Here is a 25,143-nt window from a genome sequence, read left to right on the forward strand (position 1 = left end):
ATGTAATAATGATGTGTTGCCTGAATAAATATTATTCTATTCTATTCTATAAATCAAAATTCTGCGAAACATTACATTCTATGAAACAATTTTCTGCAAAACAAGGTACTCATATGCGCGTTCGGGGGCCGTCCACATCGCATTGTCATAGATTATATAATGTGCATGGTGGTATCGTTTGCAACGTTTTTGCTCAATAAATAAAAATCATTTCTTTTAGAAATTTCCATAGATAAGAAGAAGATATTAGGAGCAATATAACATATTGCTCCAAATAGCACCTATTATGACCTAATCTCTCCGTATATAATATTGAAATAACAAGTGTTTTGATTGCACATTGTTTTCGAGAGTGCTGCCGACAAGATTGCTCCGATAACGCTGATATGATGAAATTATATGAAGCGTATGTAAACAACTACTGTTTAATAATAAATTATTGCACCCTTAATATTAAGTTTTTGGATTTTTATAATTGCATAAATTATCGTCATTGACAGTGCCAACTGCCAACTTAGGAGGATATAACCAAACGGAGCCGCCACGTCTGTTATTTGCTGTACAAAAAAGTCTGCCAATTTTTGCGGGGGAGGGGAACGTCAAATGTATACGTAACGTAAAAATAGCCATGTCAGATAAACGTCAGTTTATACATTGTGTATGAGTTGTATGACTATTGGCCGCCTATTTTCGACAGAGGGCAATGCCTGTTAATGGCTACTCCGTTTGTTTATATACTCTAAGTCATTGACAGTGCCAACATTTAATATTTATTTTAATTAAGCAGTTTTTCGGATAGGTATACATACTGTTTGATCCAGAAGTTAGTCTGATTAGCTACTTAGTCTCAATTTTGGGACTAACTCACTAAATTAAAATGGATGGGAAGCATTAAAATGGGTTATACACATTTTAATGTATGCTTGTCTCGTTCGCGTCTTTTCTGTAGAAATCGCAAACTTAAGTGAATCGAAAGCTAATTTTTGGACTGTACGCTTACAGGCGGGATACATTTTTGTACTTGAGACTCAAATAAGTAAAACGTGATATAGTATAGCCGGTCAAACAAGTTTGTCAGTAGAAAAAGGCCGAAATTCAAATTTTCTATGGGAAGATATCCCTTCGCGCCTACATTTTTTAAATTTGCCGCCTTTTTCTACTGACAATATTTGCTTGACCAACTATAAAATACTTTTTATTGCGTGTTATTTAAGCGCAAGTGTTTTTTTTTTTCTTTTATAATAGCGTACAGTCGCCATCAGATATATCGGAGCGGCCGAGGTGCTCACAAATATCTGAACACGCCTCTATTGTCAAGGCGTTAAGTGCGTGCTGAGATATTTTTGAGAACCTCGGCCGCTCCGATATATCTGATGGCGACTGTACAAACAACTTGGAAATTTAAAATTGTATATTTTATCTTGTCATTACACTACGTCTTGGCGAAACTGAAATTTTGCATACAACCGCCCAACAGAGAACACCTCAAGTATTCCTCCAACAAAGTTAAAGTAAACTTCGAAAACTTTTAAAGTTCAGCGAGAAAGAGACAGTTGGGCGGCGCTATAGCCGTCCCAGTCTAAGCGGCAATCCGTGCCGCCACTGGCCTGCGAGCGTAGGGCGGGAACGTAGACTTATGAATGGGTAGATTTGTCATGAATAATGTATTGATGTTATAGACTTTGTAATGTAATTCTGGGTCCATTGATGAATTGCTGTTTTAAAAATTGGAATTTTTTAGACAGTATTAACCAAATTATTTTCCATAACGTGTGGCAGTCTGAGGAATACTCTCAACTCTTTAATAACAGTACCATAGCTAGCACGAATGTCATTATTGTTTTTATTACAAGCTTTTTATTAACTTGTAATAAATAGTTGCGATATTTATTTTTAGATTTAGTTTTTTAGTTTTAATAAGGTTAGTTATTTAATTCTGTTTTATTTATAGGTATATTAAGTTTGGAAGTAATTTTGTGTCTGAATATTAAATAATTTCAGTATTCTTGCAAATAAATGATTGCTTAAACTTAAAAAAAAAAACGCAATGTACTTACTATGTATGTATGTTTGTACGGTACGGGTCAAATCTTGCAAGTTAAATTTGACCCATTTCCAGACTTCCAATGAAGCTGAAAATTTGCATACATACGTAAGCCGGGTGACAATGAAATATTATGGTACCAGCGAGCTGATCTGATGATGGAGACAGGAGGTGGCCATAGGAACTCTGTGACAAAACAACGAAACCCAATTGTGTTTGGGGTTTCTAGAATTGTCTTGATGAGTATTAGTTGCCTGTGGAAAGAAAAATACAAGCCATAAAAGCTTGTACCAAAAATGAAATTATTGCCAAACACTTTTAATTCTTCACTACTCTTTTCTAATATTAACACATGTGTAATAATTAAACAGTAAAAATAATTTGTTTCAAATACACGTGGATCGACTTTATAGATTCCTAGAATGCTAATTGTTTGCCCGAAAAGCGTAAAACTGTTGATACTCATCAAAAATTTACCTAGTTATACTTCTTGTACCTATACAGTTTACACAATAAATATTTCTGATTTCTGATTTCTGAAAGGTAGATATTTGATAATTTCAGTCCTGAACAAAATGTATCCCTCAGTTTCAAACTTTCTGTTATTTTAAAGTGTGAAGGGATAGTTTATGCGTAGTACGATTGGAACTATCGGAGTTATCAGTGATATTAAATCAATATTTACCTTGTTAGTAAAGTTTATTGTCAAAAGCTTTCTTCAGATATCCAAAGTTTAGATTTATTTGGTCATATAACCTCTTTGTTACTATCGGGGTTTGGAAGAGTTGTAATGTGAGTTCCACAATTATTGTTTATTGTCTACAAATAGGGTAATACACTGTATTTAATAGTTATTTACGATACAAGTGCGGAAAAGAGGAAATTCGAAACGAGTGGCGATAAATTAAAACACGACCGCAGGGAGTGTTTTAAATCGACACGAGTTGTGAATAACCTATTCGCATGTGTATCGTACAACGTTTTACAGTACATATGGCCCTTTAAACTTTCGACATATGCACGAAAAGTGCTATTTGACGCACTAGTGCGAGAAAGTAGCACCATATGTACTGTAAAATAAATTATTTCACACCATGCATGAAATAAAGCACCAGATAATTAGAGAATATTTAGCATAGCAGTTATTTTTAAACACATTTTCTATTTAATCAATCACATTGAAATATCAAAAGTAGGTGAGTTGATAAGGATGAAAAGTCACTTGATTATTACCGTAAATTAGGTACTTTTTTATTTATACTACGTCGGTGGCAAACAAGCATACGGCCCGCTTAATGTTAAGCAGTCTCCGTAGCCTATGTACGCCTGCAACTCCAGAGGAGTTACATGCGCGTTGCCGACCCTAACACTCCGCACCCTCGTTGAGCTCTTACTTAAGTTGCGATTGGCGTTTTCTATCGACATCATAAACAACTATGTATCTCTAATTTTCTAATATTGTTTAAATTGCTGTATGTGAATGACTAAATAAGTAAAAAAAACTATTTACTTACCTAACACAAATGTTTTCAAATTATGCAAATTTCTAACCTAACTAGCTAAACAGAGAAACCTATGCACAAAAAGCAAGTAAATATTAAGTCTATAACACAACACAACACAAGACATTTTAACATTATATATACTTATGCTAATTCTCAATCATCCTAACCTCCCTATATATGTATGTTTAGGTAGGTATTTATAATTTATTTGATCGCTCATCAACATCAACTTTAATGTATGTATTCATTTTGAACACGCACCTGTTGTCAATACGTCAATCGCAGGCACTTAGGAAAAGTTATCACACGATGGCCATGTCACTGAATCATCAAAACAAGTCAAACCCACCCTATATACAAGTAGGCAACGTCACGCGCCCACGCGGCTGCTCTGCGCCGCCCCAACTCTATGGCGCGCTTAAAAGCGCGCCGTCCGCCCGCCTAAGCGCATTCGACATTTGCAAGGCCTAGTAACATGTGCTGAGATCACTGCACTTACTGACGTGAATATAACGAATCGGACTTTCAGTAAGTATATCTTGTGTTTCTATTTTAAACTGGGGATTGTTATTCAGTGAGTTATTTTTGTTTTTGTGATTTTAGCGACGATTTAAAAAAGTTTTAAGTTCTTAAGTAATTTGGTCTAAAATCGTAAATGAAACGGTTAAAAACAATATAAAATTTTAAATAAATCTTAAAAATGTTTTTAGTAAAAAACAATAGTTCAGTTTTACATTATATTTATTTAAAATAACTTTTACAAGGTGCTTAAACAACTATGAAGTTTCATAACTTCATAGTCAAGTTTCTCGCAACCCGCCACAAAGTGCGATTTAAGTAGGCAAAGGATGAAAGACCGCGAAACTATTTTTCAAAGTTTGTATCGCGGACGCATGGGTTGCTGTTGTTTCGTATGTTTAATTATTGTGGAAAAATATACATAGGTAACGGATAAAAACAGTTCTAGGATATAAATTCGTGGTTTGATTACTATTTGCAGGCTGGCTCAATAATACGTTTAATACAATTTTTTTTGATGTTTCTCTTAGATAATATTATTGAAAAGAAGGCGCTGTCTGTATTATTAGTTATTTGCTACAATTAAAATGTAAAATTGCCCTTTTGTTTGGAAACTTTTCAAATCAATTAAATTTAAGAGTTTTACGAATACCTGTTTTAAATGGGCTTATCAGTAGGTATCAGTTAACGCATTGGTATTACATTTAACTTTTGTCAATGAATTATTATTAAAAAAAAGATAATTCTAGCAACTGGTAATAAGTTTTTTAGTAGACTTATATTGACCGGGATTACCTTTCGTGTTGTTTATTAGCTCCCGATATTTCGACGCAGTTACATGCATCTTGTTCACGGGTGAATATAAGTCTAGTGAAACTAACCGTGAATCATTCAAAACTCTTTTTTTAAGTGTATTTCAAGGATTTTTAAAATGCCATTATTAACCTTCATGGGCTACTTGTACACATTTAACAAGATTAACTTAATGCAAAAATGTGAATTCCGCAACTTTTTGTAACAGTTCTGTAAAAACAGGCAATATATAGGCATTTATTGCGCCGCTTCGGTTTTAAACCGATTTTTATATTAAGTCCTTAAGAATAACGATATGCCTACGTGCAAAGTTTACCTAAATTAGAAATAATCAACAAACAATCTCCTTTTTCAGTGTTCTTGAGAGCCAAGAAATTTTTTTTTTCTTCACTAGCTCGGAAAGCCGTCTTTTATCCTTTAAAACAAGCGGGGAAAAACGCATTTTATCCACTAGTGGGGAAAGTAAATTGACCTTGGATGGAGCGTGTTTAAGTAGCTTGACAGATAACAAAACGTAAAACGCTCATAATAATGGTTCGTTCGATATTAATTATCATTAAATAAATGGTTTGAGAATCTAATAAAAAATACCAGATTTAGCTTTATTTAATGATTTTAAGTCATAAACCTTAAAATTCCATAATAAACGTTTGTTTTTAATAATTATGTTAAATATAATTCTGAACGCACAAGTTAAGTCGATGCAATTTAAAAATGCATCATTGACATTTCATACGTCGGAAATGTCAACAATGTCAACAAAAATGTTACTTAAAAACTTCTCACGTAAAAGTACAGAATTTCCAGAGTTTTTTGTTATAATATCGTACAAAAATGAGTGATTCCAGTTGATGAAGATGATCTAACGCCTGTGGATGTTGCACTTTCCTCGCTATAGTGAGGGGAAAAGTTTTCTGTTACACACGGGTGCAAATGTATTTTACTTCTCGTGTGTTAAAACACTCGCTACGCTCAGGATTCTATTTTAGAACCACTCGCTTCGCTCGTGGTTCAACTATAAAATCCTTTCGCTTGCTTGTGTTTCAATTCCACACTCGCGGGTAAAATACAACTTTGCACCCTTGTATAACAAATAACTATTGACCACAATAGTCCCCGCATCTAAATCATTATGAGATTCTTATTCGCTATCTCGTAAACGGTAAAAATCGCCATAATTACGTCTCGTAAATAACGTTTACTAGTAAAAGATTACATTTACCTACCACGTAAAACATTGTTATGACCGTCTTAAATTGGTATCATAATATCTTTACTTATTAGGGTTCCGTACCAGCCAGCAACGCACTTACAACTCTGGTATTGCGGGTGTCCGTGGGCGACGGGAATTGATTACTATCAGTTGATTCGTCTGCTTGTTTGCCTCCTATATTATAAATTAAATTAGAGATATATGTAACGAAAAATTAGGTGACTATTTCAATCCATTATTTAACATTTGGCTTTTCTATTTATAGGTAACGGTTATTATTTATTATTTATTATTTATTTCAGATTATAGTTTAAATAGTAGTGTGTCTACTTGAAAAACCACAAATTAAAATATTTTCATAGAAAATAATTTAATTTGTTCTTAGAGTATTAATGGCAGCGCCATCTCTCTTCGCTAGCCCGTAATCACCTGAGTTGATTCAGTTAGAAGGTCGAACCATACTGTTCTACCTTAAAGATGGCCAGGGGGCGCCACAAGCCTTCGGGAATTGTCATATACTTGGAAATTTCGACCCATACCACCGTGGCCGGATAGCCGAGCGGTTCAGGCACCTGTCCGGTAAACGGGGTACGCTGGTTCGATTCCAGCTCTGGACACTGGAGGCTTTGGTAATTTTTTCCTTCGTATATGACATTTATTTCAGTTTATAGTTTAAATAGTAGTGTGTCTACTTGAAAAACCACAAATTAAAATATTTTCATAGAAAATAATTTAATTTGTTCTTAGAGTATTATTTATTTATTTATTGGTTAAAAAAATTACACAGCATTACAGTAGGTACTAATGCACTGCGAAATTTAGGACAGAAAGTAATACATACAAACAAGGTACAGTATACAATCTGGGACTAGTATGACAATTTTTTATTTTTATTTACACAAATTCAAAGAAACGAGGTATATACACAAAATAAAACAATATACAAAGAAATATTATCACTTGGTTAGGCTTCCACTAGAATAACCTGTTGTATTAAAATGACTAAGCAACATTTAGTACACTATAAACATTCCAAAACTTTTTACTGCTTCAAAATGGAACTTTCCCAGAGCACACTAAAGCAAAGTTCAACTCACAGTATCACTGTCCAACCAGCTATTTAACGGCTAAACTTCGCAGTGTCGATGCGAGTAGAGGCAAAATAATTACTACTGTAAAACCACCCCGCTATAGCCCAAGAGCTCCCAACTATGACCTAACATGTGTAACCCGTTCCAATTAAAAAACCGCAAATCGATGTACAGGTTCAGGGTCGGGGAGCGGTAAAATATTTTTTTTTTAAACCTATCGTGTGTGGTATCACGTATATATGTTTAGAATCGCCTCAAAAAGCCCTTTCGTATGATACCACACACGAAAGGTTTTGGAAAAAAAAATTGTTTTCCATACAAAAAAATAATGTTTTATCACCCCCCCGGGAAATTTTTTTAGGAACTGAGGGTCAAAAATTTTGTTTTGACCTCTTGTATGCGTGTGCCAAACGGCTAACCTCTACATCGATTTGCGGTATTTCTTTGTAATTGGGGTCGAGCAGCTTCCGCTAAAATTATCTCGAATATCTTCGTTCAGGTACACTAAAATAAAGCTGAATTCGTGAAATATTATAGATACATACGTATACGTGAGTGACCAGCTTAAATATATGTCTGTCTCACGGCAGTTTTGTTATTAAGGAGGGATGTTTACGAAAGAACCGTAGTCGGAACGTATTTCAAACTTCTTGCTTGCAATATTAAGTATGTACATGTATACAGTTTCAGTTCAATAATGATTAAACTGATAGCAAATTGGAAACACAAACCGAGCGTGGCGACCTACTTTGATCAATTAGGAGATAAAACTGAAACCTAACTTTTGGACTAATCCCATTAAGGGATCTCTTCTAGCTTAACCTATGAAATCTTGTTTTAGGTAATATTTGGTTTGGATGAATTTCCGTAGTCTGGGACAGCGAAAAGTGTTATGTAGGTATGTGTGAAATAAGCTATAAGCCTTGGAAACAATGTATGATTTCATACCAGTGACGGTGGAGACTACAGGATCTTGGGGTGCGGAGGCTAAAGACTGTGTGGAAATTGGGTCGGCGACTAAGAAAAAGGGGTTGCGATCCTCGCTCCGGATCGTATCTGGTCCAACAGATCTCCTTGGATCTGATGAAAGCTAAGGAAATAAAAGCTAGTGAAAATTATTCAAAAATATAAATGTAAACAGTCAGGTTTTTTGTTTGTTTTAATAATAGTTGCAGTTTAATGTAACAGTAAGTTATACTTTTTTGCAACTTGATATAATTTCCTTTTTTTTAAAATATATCTGGTAAAATATTTTTTAAAATTATATAGAGGATATTCACAGTCACTGGGTATGTATTTTGGAATAATCCATTCAGTCATTTTCAATTTAGAGCAGTTCAAAGTCAACTGTGGATTGTGAAATTTTTGAACGTTTGCTAATAATTTTTTAGACCAAGTAGTGAAAATATTACAGTATGTTATATATTTCTGATCTACTCACAAAGCCCTTTCATTTGGTATCCTACATGGTATGTTTAAAAGAAACAGCAGCAACAAGTGCACTTTTACACGTCAACACGGAATTTACATACAAGCAAAAATAAAACATGAAATAAAACTATGAAAACGGATTATATCGCGTATATTGAATTTATAATACATCCCGACGTTTCGAACTCTTTACAGCGTTCGTGGTCAACGGGTGACGGGTGAGTTTGAAACGTCGGGATGTATTATAAATTCAATATACGCGATATAATCCGTTTTCATAGTTTTATTTCATGAGTAACGATCGCGGTAACCAAAGACAATATTAAAAATAAAACACATCAACAATCATGAAATACATCTAACTGCAAATATTACAATTTCTTAGAGATGTCTAAAGTCTCTTAATGACGAATAAAATAAAATAAAACTAATAGGTAATAATAGGTTTTCGCGGGCTTGGTTTCCGCAACTCGACGTCATATTATTTCGTCTGTTTTGCGTGAACTAATAATAAAAAGATTAGAGGTGTAAATGTCTCTGTCAGAACTAAAAGTTTATACCTATAGTTAGCCAAATTATCCTTTAGAGATGTATAGGGTCTCCAAAAGTCAAAATCCTGTAAAATTAAAACATTAATTAAAAGAAAACCGGCCAAAAGCGAGTCGGACTCGCACACCGAGGGTTCCGTACTTTTTAGTATTTGTTGTTATAGCGGCAACAGAAATACATCATCTGTGTCTTTGGGTACCCTAAAAAAAGAAAACATACGAGAACAGAATGAGTTTTTTTTTTTTTTTTTTTTTTTTTTTTTTTTTTTTTTTTTTTTTTTTTTTATTATGAATAGGCAGGCGTTTGACCACGATCCCACCTGATGGTAAGTGATGATGTGGTCTACGGTGGAGCACGCTTACCTATGCGATACCTATTAACTCTTGCCTTGAAGATGTCTCAATGTAATTATACTCAAAAATAAAGTTACTAAATATAATAGCTCGTGTTAGCTTAAATAGACCAGTCTCCACAAATAGCACCCGTTCACGAGTATCAGCTTATAATTATACGTACCAAAGCTGGGCACAAACATACTAAAGTTGAACAAGCGGGATTTAATACAATGAAAAAATCATGTTGAAAAAAAAAAAAAAAACAATTGAACAAAGGGGGAGAACCCCCGCTCCGAGTCGGTCCTGGTGCAAAGGCTCTCTATAGTTATACAGCGTGAAAATGATGCAAGCATCATGGGCATTTTTGCACCGAGAACAGCAGGGAGCTGATTGATACTGATATGAGCATTTATACCATCGAACCAAGCATTGTCTTAATGTCCAGATCTCCAGATAGTTCGTGTTCTTCTCTTACACTCAATGAGCGTAGCCATGAGCGAGATGGAGGCTCGGTCTCTTTAAAACAAGAGTGAATAGGCTGGACTGAACCGGTGAGCTCCGTCTTAGGCCCTGTCTTCATTTTCCATCAGGTGTGACTAGGGCCAATCACCGATCGGTTTATAATTTAAAAAAAAGGCCCGGGGGAGCGCGGATATCATGTTTTTTTATTTTAATATTTTGTACATTTGAATAAAAAGTAATCGATACGTTGTCTCAAGCACGATATTGCCGATTTTTAGCTGTTTTCATATATACCTTTTGTGCATAATTAGTTACACAGCATAATTAGTTTATATCGAGCGAAAGTCAAAAACTCAGGATTCGAATCGATACAGTCCCTCGAGAAAGGCCTCAAGATAGCTAATTAACTTTATGGTGGCCGTATTGTGATCCAAACTTTGTCTTTGTCTACACAACTTTGACACCCACCCGCTATCTTCAGTCACCCGTGAACATGATGTATGTAACTGCGTCGAAATATCGGGAGCTCACAAATAATACAAAAGGTAATCACGGTCTATATCCCGGTCAATATAAGTCTAGTTTTAGTATATTTGTTGTTTTAGCGGCAACAGAAATACATCATCTGTGAAAATTTTAACTGTAACTATCGCGGTTTATGAGACACAGCCTGGTGACAGACAGACGGACAGTGGAATCTTAGTAATAGGGCCCTTTTTTTCCTTTATGTACGGAACCTTAAAAAGCGCTACTATTTTTAAAAAACTCCGTTTTCTGAACCTACTACTGCACCAACTCTCGACAAAAATAGAAAGCACGTGGAAAATGATATTGAATTGAAACAATCGAATGGAGAAAATACCTCCAAGTCGGCTGGCAACAATTTTAATATCATAACTCCCACGAAACTTTTCCACTTAGCACCTTTCCATTGTAATTTATCGTATGAATTAATTTCGTAGCCCAAACCTTATAATAGCTACAAGGTGCTAAACTGAAGGGGCAAGTAAGCCCCAAAATAGATCTAAAGGACGGCCCTTTACACAAGTAACAGGTGTCAGAAAAGGTTCTATCCAATTATACTTTTTTGTAAACTTTCTTAAGACTATTATGCTTTTGGCTCCAACCTTACCTAAGAAATTAAAGTAAAACATGTACTTATTTAGAATTGTGTTAAGACTGAGTCAACGAACCTATAAAAATAATAATGAAAACTACTTACATTAAATTAAACTAATTTTACGGTTTAAGAGTCCCCGGCAAGCTCGGTTCTCCATAAAAACGTAGTTCCGCTCTCATTTTAAGGCGGTTCCCTGAGCCAGAAGGCGAAAAATCTCCTTACATGATCATGTTTTTCTAAGAGGCGTTGATATTCGTAGACGTGAAAAAAATATATGTAGTTCTTGACTATATTATCCTTAATATCATAGCTTCCGATACACGAATTATGACACTTCGCTCGATACAATTAATTCCCAAAGTAACCTCTAACTCTGACTTTTATTCCAACTTTACTCGGTTATTTATTATGTGATAATAAACAAAAAAGAAAAAAAAAAAACAATCTTACCTTAAATAGTAATTTCATTTCTTTTGAAATGTGACAGTGACAGCGGCAAACCTATGGAACGGCCTTAAATCGACTAGCTAGATTGCTCTGAAACTTTGTACTTACAATAGGATAAGGTATATCTATGTCTATAATTAGTTTATGTAGCTTTATAGTAGCTGTAGCTTAATAGAGCAAAAACAGGTTTTGTATGAAAAACTTAAATTCGCTGTATTTTTTTAACTATGGTATCTGAAGCTACATAAACTGATTACAGACATAGATAAACCTTATCCTACTCTAAGTACCTACAAAGTTTCAGAACAGTCTAGCGTGTCGTTTTAAAATGAGAGCGGAACTACGTTTGTATGGAGAACCGAACTTGCCGGAGACCCTTAACCGTCAGTGTCAAATTGTACTGGTAACCATGGTAACTCCAGGTTTAACCGGTTAACCCCGGGTTAGTGTAATGATGGGTTAGTGTAGTGGCGCCCTTTGTGTAACTATAAACAACAAAATCTAAACGTACACACCGCACCGCTTAGGTTTTCTTTTACTTCGTTTGGTATTTTGTAGCATTGAACATGTAAAAGCAGATAAGTAGAAATCGTGGGAATTGCATCATTACATGCCACTATGCATTTTTTCATTCAGACAGCAAAGTGTACCTAATATAAATATAATGCAAGACGCTAAAGAAAATACACTATATTTAAGGGAAAACAGTTTTGCTTTTGTTTCTTTGTACTATGTTATTTACAGTCTGTTATATATTTATTTATTTATTTATTTAATCTTTATTGCACAAAAGAAAATACAATCGTACAAAAGGCGGACTTAATGCTATGAGGCATTCTCTACCAGTCAACCTTCGATAAGTGGTATGAAAGCTTTAAAGTTTTTCAACGTTCTATGAATCAGTTTATGGTTTTTATAAATAGGGAGGTAAGGCAGATCCATGCAATTTCGAACCTCACTAACTAACTATTTTGGCTCAGTGATCCAAAGAGAATCTTGGCCTCCGAAACGAGAGCATGCCACCTGTCCCGATCCTGCGCAACTTCCTGCCAATTACCAAAGATAGATATAACTCCGTAATAGATGGATACAGTCTAAGGAAAAAACGTGCCTCGAAAATCAAGAAAATTTGATTCTCGTTCAGAGCGCGCTACTAGTTTTGGCCTACAGTCGTATAGATGGCGTTGACGGTTTCGTTTGTTATTTAACAATTTTAACGCATATCAGTGAAAGAACATGGGTCAAAATCATAAAAATAATTAATGCAAATAAAAAAATCATTTATCTATATTTAAATACATTCTATCGTACATGTGTTAGCACATTTGCTGCGTCCCATCTAAGACACACGGTAAAAGCGGCAGGTTCAGCGGCAGAAATTGCCGCCAAAAATAAGCATGCCAAATACTCCGGGTTACAGGGGGCGTACGATTTTGTGCCCGTTGCTGTCGAAACAGCCGGACCATGGTGCAGCGAGGCGTCCGAATTGTTCAGAGAACTGGGTCGGCGGCTGAGAGAGAGGGGGAGCGATCCCCGATCTGGGTCTTGGCTTGTCCAACAAGTCTCCATTGCCATACAGCGCGGCAACGCTGCGAGTGTGATGGGGACTTTTGGACCAGGCATGCCACGGAACGGGTCTTAGGTTAGTTGATAGTTTTAAATTTGGGTTTATAATAATTATTTATTTAACTTATATGACGAATATAACAACATCATTGGTTTTATTACGCAGTATTTAGGCAAAATGGTTAGGTATATTGGTTCTATCGTATTTTTATAAATCTTCATTTTTAGTTTTAAAGTGTGTCGACAGATGGCAGTGAATTTACTGGGGTTACAAAATTTACTATGACAGTACCGCTCTAGTATAAGTTACTCGACGCAATTACTGAAGCAGATCCGCCGTCACACTTTGTAGATCTGAGTCAATAACCTTTTAGGTCCCAGTAGCAATTTCAGATTGTTTGTATATATCGTCGCTGCGCGTACAAAAGTCGCTATGTGATTTTTAACGATTTTTCGGTTTTAATGCCATTTTGAACCTTATTTCTATACGCATATGCTCCAAAAACAGCGTGGCGCTTATTTCAATATTTAAGGATTTATCAAATGTAGGTATGTGACGCCTATACAATGAATGCTCTTCCTATAATCGCTAACTGGAATAAATCACATAACTACATTAGCTTATTTGAACAGCAATTTCAGACGTGTGCTCGCTATGTAATGCTTGACACATAGCGATATTTTCTACAAGTTTATTTAAAAATGATTAGATGCGCTTGCTCCCGATATGTAGTTTCTCGCACATAGCGATATTTTTATACTAGTTGCAGTCGATGTTATGTTTCTAGACTGTGCATTTTACTATACATAGCGGGATTTTCTTATAACAATCGAGTTTACCGTATATTAAACTATTATCTACCCTCAAGTTGTATACAGGTCCCTACTAAACATGATTATTTCATGTGAAGCGCTAGTGGCCTAGCTGTAAGAGCGTGCGACTTTCAATCCGGAGGTCGCGGGTTCAAACCCACGCTCGTACCAATGAGTTTTTCGGAACTTATGTACGAAATATCATTTGATATGTACCAGTCGCTTTTCGGTGAAGGAAAACATAGTGAGGAAACCGGACTAATCCCAATAAGGCCTAGTTTCCCCTCTGGGTTGGAAGGTCAGATGGCAGTCGCTTTCGTAAAAACTAGGGATTAGTTCTGTTGTCAAGCAGACCCCAGGGTCCCATGAACCGTGGCAAAATGCCTAGATAACGCGACTAAGAAGAGTTAATATTTTTTGCCTATATTTTCAAAAGCCCGACTTTTAATTGATTGCAGGTTTATTTCGGAAATTATTTAAAACTCAACTCTGAAATTCCTTAATAATCTTTTTTTTTTGTTGACAAAGGCCCTCCGGCTTGGGGAGGCATTTGGATATGTGGGACTCCCTCCTGCAACCATCTTCTCCTAGTAAGAGGAGAAAAGGAGATATACCCACTAAAAGCCACTCCGGCGCTCACCCTTCTGGCCGTTTTCAAGGAGGTGCGGGATGCCTGAGATTCTACTCCTTCCAGCGGCAATGGTTTATCTTACTCCGGAGTACCCACATCGCTGGAAAGGAGAGTCATTGACGCTTGACCCACTGCCAATCGTGTAGCGCCGTGTAGTGCGGACCCCCACAGCCCGCTGGCCCTGCTAGGGGTTTAGGCGGACAGCAAATTGTGCCCATCTTCTTCACCGCCGTCTGCGCCGGTTCAGGTGCGCGTCTTCAGCCCCTACTCTCACGCTCTGTTTCCGCGGCCTCCTTCCTTGAAATGACGGTGTAGCAGAAGAAGGCAACTGCGTTCCATTTCCTTTCGCTGCCCAACATAGTCATTAATACGTTGCGCAGCGAAACGTTCCCTAATCCAAGAGCCGCCGTCATGGTGCGACTCTCTACGGCCCAACGATTGCTTTCGTGACTGCAGTGTGCCTCTATGGTATGAGATCCATAGCGAAAGTCCTCCAGGTCGTCCTTCTAGCTTTGCTGCATCCGTTCGTGCCCTTGTTGACGCGTCCTCGGCTGTTCTTCGGGTGCAGGGAATTCATTTAGGGCCCTGCACCTGACCCTCTCCCTGTGTGCATCGGCGAGTACCAGAGCCTCTAATTATCACCCATTTTTTGACAACTTGAATCATGAAAACAACCTAACTTCACTGTGATTACTTACTTAATAATGCAATGCAGGAGAAAACCAATGACAGTCCATTATAAGACTGTCATCTGATATTTGACTGTTGAATAAGTATATAAGGGGAAGTTTGAAAGTAGCACCGGTAACGGAGAAGATGAGGAGTAGTATATAGGTTCGCGCCGTGGTATGGGCATGTAATGAGGAAAGATGAATATCACATAGGCAAAACAATGTTAGGGATGAATGCTGATGGACGGAGAGCGGATGGTAGACCCAAAAAACGATGGATGGATTGTGTGAAAGAGCCGACACCACATAACGTGGGATAAGGGCAGGAAGAAGAGAGTCCTTAAAGAGATGAGACTTTTTACATTTCAAGATTTTAAAGGCAACATTTTGATTACAAAACTAGAAAAAATTGTTTTTTATCGTTTTTCTAATTGCTTCGTATATATGTATATTATTTGATTACTTATTGGGCTGGCAAATAATTATCAAACCAATTTAAATGAATTACCTAGGTAAACATATTTAGTAAAGTAAAAAAAAAAGTAGGTAAAGATATTGACTGAAACAAATTGATCATAAAGTAATAGTTATAATAAAAAAGTACGTAGATTATTAATTCACGATTAAAATTCAATTATATTGACTTACATAGCATTTTTTTCTGTTTTATTGAACGCTCACATCATATTATTAAATAGCCATGTGACGATAAAGAACAAAAAATGTATAGGGTCCTTAACAATTAAATCTAACCATGTAATGGTAAGACACTTAGAGGTTATTTATGACCCAAACAAAACTCGCTATGTGACATATTTATGAAAAAGTTTTTTTTTTCATATTATTAAAACTGAAATATTTTTGCATGTAATTCCTTAATGTATGTTAAAGTGCAAATACTTTTGTCACAAAAATATTGATTCATTTATGTCCAATAATTATCGAAATAAACAGTTTTTTGTGTCTCCTGTAAAGTAGGTTAAAAACACATGGCGACTTTTGTACGCGCAGCGACGAATTATACTGATTTAAACTAACACGATTTTCACTCATAATTTTAAAACTAACACGGGACTTAATCGCGTACAAACTTACGTTTATTTATGGCCTGACGTTTCGAACGTGACGTTACGTTCGTGATCACAGGCAGACTGGCGAGGAATTGCATCAACATCTTCTTGCCGCGCGGGTTTTGCGAACTACCCGCACTTGATCTTGATTATTAACTTGTACGCGAGGGTTGTCACTTTGTCAAAATTATGTTTGTATATAATTGGCGAGACAAAATCAATGTAAAATTTTACACAAATTTTATAAGTTTTTACACTGACATTTTAATAAAAACAAATTTTTAAATTAGCTAGAGCAGTGGTTCCTATTCTAAGTTTTCTTTTTAACCTATCATATGTGTGTGCTGGTCCAAAATCATGGGTTCAAATCTCGGTTGTGCTGTCTCTATACAATTGCATTTATCTTGACAAGGTTTGATGTCTTATTATACGGGTAGAGGATATGCCAAATATTTATTTTAAACTGTTTAAAATTGATTGAAAAGAATTTTATTCAACAAAGTTTTCTTAAATTTTCTTTCCATTCTTACTATAAGCGTAGAAGTGAATGGCTTTCCACTCCCCCGAGGACGCCTGAAAGTGCCTTATGGAGTTATGGCAATATACTTCGCACGTCATATTATGTACACTATATAAATTGACACCGCGAACGCAAAATAGAAGTTCTATTTCTGTCTTTACGGAATTTGCAAGAGTGACAAAGAGGCAAATAGAGGAAATGTAACAATTCGTGGTAGCCCCCTGACCGAAACAATGTCCGGTATATTGGGATCATTTGCGAATGAAGTTTGAATTGTTTGCTAATGGGATTGGCGCGAAAAACAGTTCACTCATTCATTTCAATCACATTCTATTACACAGGTACAGTTGCCATCAGATATATCGGAGCGACCGAGGTGCTCAAAATTAAATGAACACGCATTAACGCCATGACAATAGAGGCGTGTTCAGATATTTGTGAGCACCTTGGCCGCTCCGATATATTTGATGGCAACTCTGTATTATTCGGGAGTATCAGGATTTTGTTAAAAATAAAACAACACTGAAATATTATTACGTATTTAGATACTTAAAATAAGATTTTTATCTTGACTTGAATCGCAACTATTAGGTAATGTAGAGCTATGAAGTAATAATAACAGAACGGAACGGAAACTATTAAGGTTTGGCTTTCATGTTTTTCCTTCTTTATAACAAAGCAGTTACAAGACTTTTTCCGTACGAAAAATTGTCTGATCTATTGTTAGCTATATACCACTTTAAACTCTCGCGTTTTGTACACGTAATTAATGTCATTACTAGATCTAACGCGATTGAATTTCATTATTTTACCGTCGGAAAAAAGGTAAAATAATGAAATTTTAACGCGTTAGACCCGGTAATGACATTAATTATATCGTTACCTATTCTCCAAAGAAAGAATTCTCCAAAGAGAGGAAAACATATAATCGGTAATTTTATGTTTTTCTCTAAAATAACGACGGTTAGTTCATTTTAGAAAAAATAAAGAAAAATACAAAAAATATCTTAGGACATTTTATCTTCATTGACGGTTATTATTATAATTGTAATTATTTAATCACTGTTCGTTGAACAAAGTGTAAGTAGGTACTTAAATGAAATGTTGATCGAATCGTTCGAATTTAATTCGTTTTACCAAAAGATTTCTTGATCATACAGCGTGTATTTTTTATACGACCATAATCAAAGGGTAGTTAGTTTAGGCTTCAATGAGCACACTCAAAGGTTTTATAAAAAATGCACGAATTTTATTTTTCCATATAAAATAATTCAGCAAGCAATGTATCACTACTTACTTTGTTTTAACTCAAAAGCTCTTATTTATGGACGCGACGTCACAACCGTCACAAGTGACTATAATGTACAACATAGGTGCATTGCCGCTCGAATATTTTTTGAAAATTAATTATTAAAAACTAAATTAAAAAATCTTCAAAAATGGTTTTATAGCACTATAACCTAATACCGCGTCAGGACCGTAGAAGTAATGTCGTAACAGTAATGCCATCAACATCAAATGACATCAAAATGTCATCTTAACCGTCAAATTTGAAGCACTTTAGAAGCATTATCGTAGTTTTTTTTACAAATATATATTCAATGAATCTTTACTTTCCATTGCTCGTGTAGATTTAAAAAAGGGTCGATCACTCTTCCAAGTAGTAATAAAGTAAAATATACTCGATGAACTCTAATCTAGTATCTTAAAAAAAAACTCCCAACACAAACGCAGGAACCGATTTGGATAAAATATGTCTAAGAACCACCGCTAAAAAACCTGCTTTCAAATAAAATAAACCACATCCAAATTAGTACACCCGTACACTATGATGCCAAGAACAGACACACGCATATAACACACCTCTTTTTGCGTCGGGGTAAAATAGCACGTTGAACTGAACTCATTACACACACACAACATATATTATAACGCACTTATACATATATTTAAAAGAAACCCGTACCGTACCAATGGAAATATTATGCATACATATATGATAATGTATGATTACAATACAACGCATACATGGGCTACTTTGCGAAATTGTCTTTCCTTTAATCCTGTGGCACACTGAGCAAACTGTGTTCCTCAATTTTACCAGCCATGAGAAAACAACTCAAAACGGCAGGTTCAATAGGAGTAGCGAACAATATACTTATTAATAAAAATAGCCTCATATTATTAAATCACATTTAGAAACGGGTCTATCGCGAATTTATTTTGTTACCTTTATTTACCGACGTTTCGACACAGGTTTCACTGGTCGTGATCGCGGCTAACTGACGTCCCAGCAAAATGTCAAAACAGAGATTTGTGTGACTACCCCACGAAAAGTGCATTTAAAGTTCGAGGTAGACATCACATTTTCAAACCACCCACTACACATAAAAGTTAATTATTGTCAATAGTCCGACACACAACACTCACAACATCCGCGCACACATCCGAAGATAGATCCCTTGGCTTTAACTTCTGGATCACTGGTCCCCAAGTTGCCGATAAGTTAAAACCATCTTCCCTATTAAAATTTCTGGGGTGCTTCTTGATTTCAATCGCTTCTCGCACAACTCGAGGATAATAATGGCGTTCAGTGGAGACAACTTTTGGTTTATGAAGCTCAATCCAGTGATTTGCGCCGCATGTAAGTAGATGTTCGGCGATCGCGGACTTGTCATAAAGAGGCATCCTCTCATCATCACCCAAGGCACCTACAATCCGTGATCACGTCCTTGGTGAACAGGGCACATGACTTATGTGACCCTGAGCACCTGGACGGTGAATTAGCGCATGTCAAAGCTGTACTGGAAAAGAATGGATACCGAGGGGGGATGAAACGCAAGCCGAAGAGAACGGAAAGACATCCAGAGGTCAACAGACAACCAGCGTTCTTACCATATGTGAAAGGGATAACGGACAAAGTAGGAGCAGTACTTAAGAAATTCTCCATCAAGGCTGTATACAAGCCGTTATTCAAAGTAGCAGATCTTTTACGCAGTCCAAAATATGTCATTCCGTACCAAAATCCGGGCGTTTACAAAATAGAGTGTAGTTGCGGAAGTGTGTACATTGGTCAAACCAAACGAAGTGTGCAAGAGAGAGTGAAAGAACACATAGCGGCAGTAAAAAATCGCCAAGTAAACAAGTCCGCGATCGCCGAACATCTACTTACATGCGGCGCAAATCACTGGATTGAGCTTCATAAACCAAAAGTTGTCTCCACTGAACGCCATTATTATCCTCGAGTTGTGCGAGAAGCGATTGAAATCAAGAAGCACCCCAGAAATTTTAATAGGGAAGATGGTTTTAACTTATCGGCAACTTGGGGACCAGTGATCCAGAAGTTAAAGCCAAGGGATCTATCTTCGGATGTGTGCGCGGATGTTGTGAGTGTTGTGTGTCGGACTATTGACAATAATTAACTTTTATGTGTAGTGGGTGGTTTGAAAATGTGATGTCTACCTCGAACTTTAAATGCACTTTTCGTGGGGTAGTCACACAAATCTCTGTTTTGACATTTTGCTGGGACGTCAGTTAGCCGCGACCACGACCAGTGAAACCTGTGTCGAAACGTCGGTAAATAAAGGTAACAAAATAAATTCGCGATAGACCCGTTTCTAAATGTGATTTAATATGTGTTTAAACCGCGAAAGTTTTAAATGTTATAGCCTCATATTAGGTTTTAAATAATTTCCTCAAAAAAATAGATTAAATTTAAATTAAGTAATATTGTCTTCGGTTACCGCGATAGTTACTCATGAAATAAAACTATGAAAACGGATTATATCGCGTATATTGAATTTATAATACATCCCGACGTTTCGAACTCTTTACAGCGTTCGTGGTCAGCGTTGGTGGTGGTGTAAAGAGTTCGAAACGTCGGGATGTATTATAAATTCAATATACGCGACATAATCCGTTTTCATACTTTTATTTCTTGAAATTAAGTGTTTATATTTTATAACTTTACAATATCTTGAACAACTTTGGATACAAATCAAATTATATTAAACACTGCACTGCTTGTGCCCTTAGAGTTGGTCAAAGACGCCTAGTCTTACTAAGATGGCATATAGTCGAGAACTTGGGACGGATAACGCCGTGGTGAGGTGGCCTAGGGGTTCATGGCGTTAGCGGCGATAAGCTGCCGGTTCGAATCCGGCCTTCACCACTGGAGGGCTTCGTCACTTTTTCTTTAATATATGACATCTATTATAGTTTATAATTTACAATATCTTAATAAAGTCTTTCACGACTGTGCTCCTTTAACAGAGTATAACTCAAATAACAAGATTGTTATGTCTATTGGTTTTGCCATGCCGTCAGTGCCCTTGTAATTTCATCACACGGATTTTCATATGGAAATAGATATGCAAAGGACTTGGACGACCGGCCCGGGTGTTTGCCTTTGCCTTGCTTATGAATAAAAGGTGTATTTTGTATACACTTTCCGTTGGATGTACGCTCTTTTTGAATAGTGATGTTGTATAAATCATATTGTCGATTATTAGGGCGGGTCAATAGAAGCTTATGTTGTGAATGTGAACTCTATGTTTTAGTAATTTTTATGGTTCCGTAACTTAAAAGGAAAAAACGGAACCCTTATAGGATCAGTCGTGCGTCTGGCTGTCCGTCTGTCATAGTTCATTGTCTCCGAAACTACTGAACTAGTTAATTTGAAATTTGGTACACATTTGTAAGTCTGTGACCCAAAGACGGGCATGTAACGTCAACAAATAAATTTTAAATATTGGGGCCACTTTTGGGGGGTAAATGAGAAAAATAAATAACAAAGTTTTGCAAACTATGTCGAGTTATATATCAAATGAAAGGGCTCATTGTGAGAAACTCAGGTATATGTATTTTTAAATTTTTTGATAAATAGTTTAGAAGCAATTTACGAAAATAGGCAAACAATGACACCCCCCCCCTTTATCTCCGAAACTACTAGGTCGAGAATAAAAAAAATACACAATATAGTTCTTTACCTAAAGATGATAGCAAAATCTCACGACACGATTCACGTCTGATTTAAGAACAAACATGCGGTTAGGCTGTTTTAAGGACACAGCCGCAATGTATTACGTGAAACGTGGTGTAGACAAGTATTGCTAAGCCCGAAGGCCGAGATCCGCGTAGGGCCGAAGGTCCGAAACGTCCCGAAGAGGCGTGCCTAACCACGGCTAAGGCCGAAGGTCGAGCTTTGGGAGGTTACTGCTCAGACAAAGAACAATAGTAGAGTCTGAATTCGATGACTGAAGGCCGAGTCCCGCGTAGAGCTGAAAGCCCGGAGCGTCCGACCTGTAGGTACACGCTTCCTAAAATTCCACAAGTATCTTGAATGTGAAGGCCTAAGGCCATAAGTGTTCAGGAGAGGCACGCCTACACGCGAGCTGCGAGAGATTAGTGATTAAACACAGAATAATGGTCAAAGTATGTTAATTCGGAAGGCCGAAGGCTGAGCACCACGTAGGGCCGAAGGCCAGAAGCGCCCGAGAGATGCGCGCCTTAAGGTTCGAGCGTGAGTCGGATTGATTGAAAAAGATTCTGTTTAAATTCACACAATCCAAGTCAATTTTCAGAACGAATGAATTGAATAAAATATATATGATCTTAGCTAACTTAGCGGTTTCACTCACGTATTTGAAAATATGAAAATATTTGGAAATATATAGGATGCTTAATTTAGCTATCTTAGGATAAGGTATCCCGTTATTGGAAGGTGGCCAGTAATAGACGATTTATCCTATTCTGCTTAGAGGAAATTTGAAGTCTAGTTGAATTTTAGTTTAATGTTATGTTCATAAATCGAAGATTTCAAAAATAAAATGTAAAATTTAAATAAATAGCTAGCGCCGAGAATAGTTAAATACTCGAAATTATTTGCCATTCTATTAAAAAATAAGTTTTTACTCCATCCATCTCCGTAATTTCCGTAAACTGCATTAGAAACTCAGTCACTGCGAAAGAAGTTTTACCGAGATTGAAGTAAAAGAAAGCAGACTAAAAAAAGCTTAAGTACTATCAAAGATAGATATAACTCCGTAATAGATAGATACAGTCTAAGGAAAAAACGTGCCTCGAAAATCACGAAAATTTGATTCTCGATCAGATGGCGCCACTAGTTTTGGCCTACACTCGTATAGAGGGCGTTGACTGTTTCGTTTGTTATTTATAATTTTAACGCATACCAGTGAAAGAACATGGGTCAAAATCATATAAAAATAATTAATGCGAATAAAAAAATCATTTATCCATAGTTAAATACATTTTATCGTATTTTTATAAATATTTATTTTTAGTTTTAAAGTGTGTCGACAGATGGCAGTGAATTTACTGGGGTTACAAAATTTACTATGACAGTACCGCTCTAGTATAATTTACTCTATGGTACTATGAAGTTTTTGTAATATAAGCGTAAAATTGTTCAAACATAATGCGTCTCTCACGTTTTTAACCGACTTGAAATCTTGTTCAAAGGAGGAGGTTCTCAATTCGTTTTGATGCTTTCAATGCTTTGATGATTCAAATGTGACCTATATTTCAATTATTGGGACTAGAGGTTTTTTAAATTATTACATGTTGTGTAGCGTTACTTACCTTAATATTATTTTTACAATTAGCAGTGTATTTCCATTTTCATTTTTAACCGACTTCAAGATTTCAAAGGAGGTTCTCAATTCGGTTGTTTTTTTTTTGTTTTTTTTTTTTTTTTTAATGTTTGTTACTCCATAACTCCGTCATTTCTGGACCGATTTTGAAAATTCTTTTTTTGATTGTAAGTATATACATACAGATTGGTCCCGTTTTCGTCAAAAAGCAGTTATGATGATGGGATCCATGAGGAATCGAGGGAACTCCTCAAATGTTAAAGGCATACATATAGTGATTTTAGTATTTTCATCAACAAATCAAGCACTTACATTTAAAAAAGTGACATTTTATGAAGTGGAACTGCTGATGATGATCAGAACGGAACTCTTCAATGATGCATAGTTCACGTTTGGCGATTTGTCCTCTTCGTTATGTTTGTTAAGCAAGTTAGGTTTTCAAGAAACATTTTTGTCAAGCTCGAGTTCTGATGATGGGATCCATGAGGAATCGAGGGAACTCCTCAAATGTGAAAGGCATACATATAGTGATTTTTGAAATTTTATAAACAAATCCAGCACATCCATTTTAAAAAGTGACATTTGATGAAGTGGAACTGCTGATGATGATCAGAACGGAACTCTTCAATGACGCATAGTTCACGTTTGGCGATTTGTCCTCTTTGTTATGTTTGTTAAGCAAGTTAGGTTTTCAAGAAACATTTTTGTCAAGCTCGAGTTCTGATGATGGTATCCGTGAGGAATCGAGGGAACTCCTCAAATGTGAAAGGCATACATATAGTGATTTTTGTAATTTTATAAACAAATCCAGCACTTCCATTTTCGAAAGTGACATTTGATGAAGTGGAACTGCTGCTGATGATCAGAATGGAACTCTTTAATGACGCATAGTGTACGTTTTGCGATTTGTCCTCTTCTTTATGTTTGTTAAGCAACTTAAGTTTTTAAGACATATTTTTGTCAAGCTCGAGTTCTGATGATGAGACCCACGAGGAACCGAGGGAACTCCTCAAATGTGAAAGGCATACATATAGTGATTTTTGTTTTTTTATCAACAAATCCAGCATTTACATTTTAAAAAGTGACATTTGATGAAATGGAAACTGCTGATAATGATCAGAATGGAACTCTTCAATGACACATAGTTCACGTTTGGCGATTTGTTCTCTTCCTTATGGACCCAGACCTAAACTTGGACCCGGACTCGGACCCGGACCCGGGTCTGAACATGGACCCCAACTCGGACCCGGACCCGGACCGAACTCTGACCCAATCATGGACCCGGACAGCCGGACACGGACCCGGACTCTGATCCGGACCCGGAAATGCTACTAGAAAAGTGGGTTAGGTGGGTGGTTGGGTTTTGAACTGCGATTCTCACAGAACAGAACTGCTATGAGAAAAGTAGGTTAGGTTAGAGCTTACAAAAACGAAATGCTATCAGAAAAGTAGGTTAGGTTAGGTTAGAACTGCGACCCCTACAGAAACGAAATGCTACTAGAAAAGTGGGTGGTTTTACCTCCTTTTCTACATTATTAGGCAAAAATTGCTGTCTTTTTCATTTCATTGTCTGGAATCTAAGAGTGCACCATTAACAATAAGTGAACGTTCAGCGGCATCCCCAACTGAAGTCGGTTTTTTTTTCTTAAAAATTATTAAGTTGACTTATTGAAATCCTGAGGGATCCGTTAAATATATCAAGTATTTAAAATGTATGTTTCTCGTACCTATG

The 25,143-nt window shown here is 36.3% G+C and overlaps 1 protein-coding gene across 2 annotated transcripts in view; it reads left to right on the forward strand.

Annotated features, from left to right (window-relative positions):
* Nucleotides 1–3,899: 3,899 nt before the first annotated feature.
* Nucleotides 3,900–25,143, forward strand: part of LOC134755381 (neuropeptide CCHamide-2) — a 48,661-nt gene continuing 27,417 nt past the window's right edge. Inside the window, exon 1 of one of the 2 annotated variants that reach the window (XM_063691935.1) lies at nucleotides 3,900–4,077. The gene's annotated coding sequence lies outside the window, so the exon portion shown is untranslated. Of the gene's footprint in view, nucleotides 4,081–25,143 lie in introns of both variants that reach the window. The other variant, XM_063691933.1, reaches the window with a different exon arrangement.

Source organism: Cydia strobilella, chromosome 2 (genome assembly GCF_947568885.1).
Source record: "Cydia strobilella chromosome 2, ilCydStro3.1, whole genome shotgun sequence".
Lineage (NCBI taxonomy): Eukaryota > Metazoa > Arthropoda > Insecta > Lepidoptera > Tortricidae > Cydia > Cydia strobilella.